The sequence below is a fragment of the Vespula pensylvanica genome, chromosome 21 (genome assembly GCF_014466175.1).
Source record: "Vespula pensylvanica isolate Volc-1 chromosome 21, ASM1446617v1, whole genome shotgun sequence".
Lineage (NCBI taxonomy): Eukaryota > Metazoa > Arthropoda > Insecta > Hymenoptera > Vespidae > Vespula > Vespula pensylvanica.
In genome coordinates, this window is record NC_057705.1 from 2,303,357 (window position 1) to 2,310,284 (window position 6,928).

The following is a 6,928-nucleotide window of genomic DNA, read 5'->3' on the forward strand; positions in this document are numbered from 1 at the left end:
TTTCTACGATTAACAGTAATATTGTAAAGCATGATTAATATCACAAACATATTATACGTTTATTAATAACAATAAAAAATAGAAAAATATATATTATAAAAGTATGTTGTAAACATATTGTATTCTAAGAACGGAACGATCGATTATTTATTATTGTCGATCGATTTGAACGATTGAAAGAAAAGAAAGAAAAAAAAAAAAAAAAGAAAAAGAAGAAGAAGGAAAGCGAAAGAGATGAAAAAACGAAGAGAAACATGGAGATCAATTTTTAACGAGACAAGTTATATTTCTAATTTGTTTTATTTGACGATGCAAAAAAAGTAAATGATAATATTAAAATATATATATATATATAAAAAAAAACGCAATTAGATTCGAAATATATTACTACGATTTGATTGGTTTGATCTTTTAAGTGTTAATTGATCGTATGTCGATTGATTAATAATCTCAACCCTCTAAAAGTATTCGTCGTTAGCTCCCCAAAATTGAGCAGTACCCTTCGTTTGACCCCTTTCAAACGACAGAGAATCTTAATTAACGCTCGCGGCTTCTAGTACTACTACTATAGTATAATATAGTATAGTATGATATAGTACGGTATAGTATAGTATAGTGTAGTAAAGTCGGGATATCGTTAGCTTGGTCCGACGCTTTTGTAAACGCACAAAATCCGTACACTACGATAAGCCAAATTAACCCTCGAGAAGCCACGTGTTACTCTTGTGCTTTTAGAACTTACCCTTATTGACGTGGTCGAAGGGGTAGATGATGGAAGGGACGATGGACGAATTTTGTTGAATAACGTGTTACTGAAAATAATCATTAAAATTAATAACAAACGGTTAATTTTCATTTTAATATTTTAATATTTATCAATTTTTGTTGAGACTTTTTATATATATATATATTTATATTTATTTATTGTTAAATAATAAATATTAATATGTTATAAAAAGAAGATATATTTATGTTATATTATAACAAATTAATTCACTATATCGGATAGATATGTTATATGTTGTATGATTATTTTTATAACATGTTATGTAGATTATCTAGAATATTATTTTATTTTTTAATGACAATAATTGGTGTAATTATTTATATAATATATTATATAGATTATATACAATGTGTTATATAGATTATTACAGTGGAATATTATTTTATTCTGATGTGTTATTATTTTATATAAAGAGATATGCATATATATATATATATTATTATTAGATAATTATTATTAAAGAAATTATAAAGAAATACAATCAGCAAAATTATTAATAACACACGAATATTATAAATTCTAAATTAGCATTGGTGAAACGAAAACGTGTCATGGTTGGCGGAAGTATATGTCATCTTCGAGTATGGCAAACTTAGAAAGCCTATTTGCCAAAACCAAACATCCGTCTTAGTGTCCTAGTCTTTGAAACCGCTAAGGTTACGGTATCATCAACTATAGAAACAATCGTTGTCTCCTATTCGTTCCCATGAAAATTTACATGAAAATAGAGTAATAATCTGTTATTGGTATATCGTGAGAGAAAGACAAAGAAAGATAAAGACAAAGAAAAAGAAAGAGAGTGAGAGAGAGAGAGAGAGAGAGAGAGAGAGAGAGAGAGAGAAAGAGAGAGAAAGAGAGAAAAGAAATGAAATCTCTATTATGGGTTCGACCATCTTAATTACGTACTTATTAGGATTTATGGTTGATACATACATATATGTATGTAAAAATCGATGTTGCACACATAAGAGACTTCTCTGAACTTTCTTTTGCTTTTTTCTTTTTTGCGTTCTATTTTCTCTCTCTCTCTCTCTCTCTCTCTCTCTCTCTCTCTCTCTCTCTCTCTCTCTCTCTCTTTTTCATTTTCCGTCACTTTTGTTATTCTATTTTTTTTTGTATCCTTTTTTTTCTCTTTTATTACTCTATTTTCTTTGCCTTTTTTCAATTTTTTGTTATTTTTTTTTTCTCTTCTACTTTTACCTCTTCTTACAATGCTGTCGTTGTTATCCTACTTTTTTTTTTTATGTCGTTTATAGAAACCTGTAAGATCTAGGAATAGGTGATCATGGGGAAATAATGACAGTGAGATATTTGGGTAGGGGAGGATTTAAAAAAACATAAAACTAATGTATGTTAAAACAATATTATAAGGATTCTTTTTTATATTGCATATATGCACACATATAATGTAACGTTAATATAATTATAAAAATAAGTTATTAATAATATATATTAAGATATTGAAGCATCGAAACGTTCAAAAACATTGAAACATTAAAATATACTAACTATATACAAATATATATAGAATATATATATATATATATATAATACATTTAAATATTTTCTCCAATCAGAAATCTCTCTAACTCTAATCCAACTATAATAAATCGTTAAAGTCTCGAAATAAGTCGTAGGAAGAAAAGAAGAAAGGTCTTCTTTATGTTATTGCCAATGTTGTAATTTGGAGGAGATCGCAGTAGTATGGAAAGTACTGAAAATACGAAACAGAATGAATTTCTACATAATTTTTTTAACATTACCACCTACTTATAATACCTACCTATCTACCTACCTACCTAACTACCTACCTACCTATTTATCTATCAAGTTCCTTTGCTATTTCACGGGACACCATCGAACTTACTTACTTACTTACTTACTTACTTACTTACTTACTTACTTTCTTACTTACTTTCTTACTTACTTACTTACTTACTTACTTACTTACACTTAAGATGATCTCTACCAGGAAAGAGAAATCCTTTTCACGCAGATGTTCCAGGAAATGGTTGGCATTTGTCCCAATGGCACACACGAGAGAAGATACCGTGTCGATTTAATGGCTACCTAATAGGGTCAGCCGAGTGAACTCTGTTGTGCCTCTTAGTAACATTTAGCTATAGAACAAGTTAGCGATGTTCGTTGTTTCACACGATTGCGTGATACAGTACGGTGCGATGCGATGCGTTGTCGTACGGTGTGGCTAACCATAAGAGATATAAATTTTCTTCTCATTTCCCTCCTTCGCTCTCTACCTTCCACTCATCACCACCCATCACCCATCACTTATCCCATCTTTCCGTCATATAAAATTTCTTAAGTGTATGAAGTTCGAATTAGACGTGACCATTTAAACGTAAGATAATTTGATATAATAGACGCTATGATTTTATATATGTATGTCTATATAAGTTTGTATACATGTACGTACGTATGTACGTATATATATATATATGTGTGTGTGTGTGTGTGTGTGAAAGGATACAGAAAATTAACTGTTTTATATTTCTTCTCTTTTTTCTTCTTTTTCATCTCTTTCTCTCTTTATTTTTCTTATATTTCTATTACCTATTGCTACTTACTATTATATATCTTACTACCGTATTAACAATTCAAGTTTCCTCCTATATAAAATTACGCAATAAGAAACAGGAGCCAATTTCTAATCTTTCATTGGATGGTATGCACTTAGTGTAGTATAGTGTGTTAGTATATGATAGGAAAGAGAGGGTGAATGGGGGAGGGGACAGCCCCTCTCTCTCTTCTCTTCTCGTCGCATTTACTACGACAGTAATACTATTTCCGAGTTGGAAAAGACTCGAGGCACGCGTTTGCCTCTCGATGTTAGATCGAGATAAGATAAGAATCTCTCCGCGGGTTGTCATCGTATTAACCGAAGAAACCCATGGTGGCCATGGTGCGGAAGGTACACGTAAATATCTAAGACCGGTACCGTTCTTACTTTAGTTTCCGGTCCGGTAATACCAGGTACCATCCGTTTTCTGCGTTTACGCGATTTCCATTCTATGTATTAGAGTAACTGAGAGAAATACTCTTGTCTTCTTCTTCTTCTTCCTTTCTTTCTCTTTTTTTCTTTCTTTCTTTCTTTCTTTCTTTCTTTCTTTCTATCTGTCTATCTGTCTATCTTTTTCTTTTTCTTGTATTTACGCCTGCTTGCTTGCTTGCTTGCTTACTTGCTTGCTTGCTTACTTACTTACTTACTTACTTACTTGCTTGCTTGCTTGCTTGCTTGCTTGGTTGGTTGGTTGGTTGGTTGGTTGGTTGGTTGGTTGCTTGGTTGGTTACTTGGTTGGTTGGTTACTTGGTTCCTTCGAATGATCCCACGAGGAAATCAATTTCTATCGTTATTACAGCTATATTCTTTGAAGATGTTTCGCGGCATGGTGATAAAACGTTATGGACCGTGACAGCTGCCGGTTTCTTCGCACGAACTTAACCGTTCTTTTTTTTTTTTTATCCTGGACACTCATTATTGCCCTACGTTGCACAGTTTACTCGCTTATTTTCAAGCCGTATCGAGGAACCATTTCCTCGTGAGCCTAACTTTGTTGTCGTTCCTTATATACCACAAAATTATCCTTATTGGTGTTATCTTCTCTTGATCGTTCAATAATTTCAATTCTCTCTTTTTTTCTTTTCTTTCTTTCTTTCTTTCTTTCTTTCTTTCTTTCTTTCTTTTCCTGCTTTTTTTTTGAGAAGATTCTTTCTTGGTTTTCTATTTTTTTGTTTATCGATTTGCGATTTTTGCGAAAAGAAAATAACTCATATGCATTTGCGAAAAAAATAATTCGTCTGCACGTGTTATTGCAGATACACACACACACACACACACACACACACACACACTATAATTGAAACGAGAGCAAAGAGGGAAGAGAGTCGCGTGTGTGAGATACTTCTATGTTGTGTGTGTATGTACGTATATGTACGGCAGCAGTAGCCGGTCAGTTCTTTTAAAGGAGATACAATTTAATTGGAAATCAGTTTCCTCGCCTTTCACTTTAAAGTCCATCCTTTGGACTTACCTCGTTGCCTATATAATAGATGTATAGTATTTATTGGCTGTCTAATGTTTAGATTTCACGTTAGATTTTCTTTCAATAGAAACTTTTTGAATCGCCTGAATACGCTTCATTTTAAATACTCCCTGATATCACGAGTATTAATTAATTAATTTCTTTTTCTTTTCGTCCTTACGATTAAAACGTTGGAGAAATTAAAAATAAAAGAATTTCTACAAAATCTTTTTACGCGAGATATTTACTGTCGTGTCTTATTCCTATTCTTATTATAATTATTCTTATTATTTTAATCAAAATATAATAATTAATAACCGTGATAAATCCTATCGAATAATATATATATATATATATATATATTTTTTTTTTCTGTAAAGACACGTGCACACAATAGCATATATATATATATATATATATATATATATATATATATATATCAATCCTATATCGATTAAATATAAATTCATAATATTTTCAATATATATCAATTCTATATCGACGAAACATAAATTCATAATATTTTCGATATATATATATATATATATATATATATATATATATCAATTCTATATCGATTAAATATAAATTCGTAATATTCTCGATAAGCAAAGATATAACAAGAATGACACCCTATGTATATCTATACTTATGTCCGTTCTGTTAAAGCTGGTAACTCTCGAAAGCGTGTAATAGAGCTTAGTCAAAGTATGCCGGCGCAGATAGGGTGCCCGAGAACTTTCCACCTGGTCGCTCGCGCGTCGTCTCGGATATTAATTGAATGATCGCACCTTCGGCTACTCATTATACACACTTTAATTTACCGGGAGAGCGGCCGCTAACATCACGTTGCCACTGATGTTCTTTATTTCCTTTTATCTCTTTTTCTCTTTCTATTTCTCTCTCTCTCTCTCTCTCTCTCTCTCTCCTTCTCTCATTCCTTATATCTATCTCTATATCTATTTCTCTTTCATTCTCGACTATTATGCACGAAGTCTTTCTATCTCTCTCTCTCTCTCTCTCTCTCTTTCTTTCTATTTCTCTACTTCTCTCTTTCTCTTACTCCCTATATCTATCTCTATATCTATTTCTCTTTCATTCTCGAGTACTATATATGAAGTCTCTTTCTCTCTATTTTCCTCTCTCTCTCTCTCTCTCTCTCTCTCTCTCTCTCTCTCTCTTTCTCTCTTTCTTTCCTTTTCTCTTTATCTTACTCTTTCTCTCTCTTTCTCTCTCTCTCTCTCTCTCTCATCGTTATCGCCCTGCGGAAAACGACTTGCGATCCGCGGAACTCGCACTTGCGGAAGCCCATTACACTGCCTTGTAATAAGCACCTACCTAACATCGACTGGGATACGTTCAGGAAGAACTTTCGTACCTTGCATCCGAATGATTTTCTCTTTTTGTATTTCTTTTTTATTTTATTTGTTTTTGTTTGTTTTGTTCTATCTGTTTTTTTTTTTTTTTTTATCTCTTTTGGCTACTTCGTTTTTGCTTTCTTTTGCTCGCGTGCTTTTTTTCGGTTTCGTTTCTATTTCTTCTTTTTATTTATTTATTTTTTTTTTTTTTATTCATTTTTCTTTTTTCTTTTCTTCTTTCTCTATCTTCGTGCCTCTCGTCTATCTATCTTTTACTAGAATTCAACGCGCGCTTGCGTGTAAGTATCTATCCCGCCCGTCAACGGGAATTTGTTGGGTATCTTGTTACTTTACTTAACTTTTCTTGAAGAGAGAATGAGAGAGATAGAGATAGAGATAGAGATAGAGAAAAAGAGAGAGAGAGAGAGAGAGAGAGAGAGAGAGAGAGAAAGATAGATAAGGACTCGTGTCGATTGGAAGGATAGATTAAGCTACTAATCTACCGTCGATTAGTTACATGCTCTCTAAGCTACCGTCTTTATGTGTTTTATAATTTATTTATTTATTTATTTATTTATTTATTTATTTATTTACTTATTTATTTACTTGTCTATTTATCTTTCTTTTTTTTCTTTCTTATTTATAATTTTTTTGATTTATGCTTTCGTTTACTCGACGTTTCGTAATAAACGTTATCGATCCAACGATGACGTTCGTTCATTCTCTTTCTGTAGTTTTTTTTT

General features: G+C 31.8%; 1 protein-coding gene across 4 annotated transcripts in view; it reads left to right on the top strand.

Annotated features, from left to right (window-relative positions):
- Nucleotides 1–6,928, top strand: part of LOC122636288 (puratrophin-1-like) — a 346,508-nt gene that overhangs the window by 69,242 nt on the left and 270,338 nt on the right. The gene's annotated exons all lie outside the window — the stretch shown is intronic.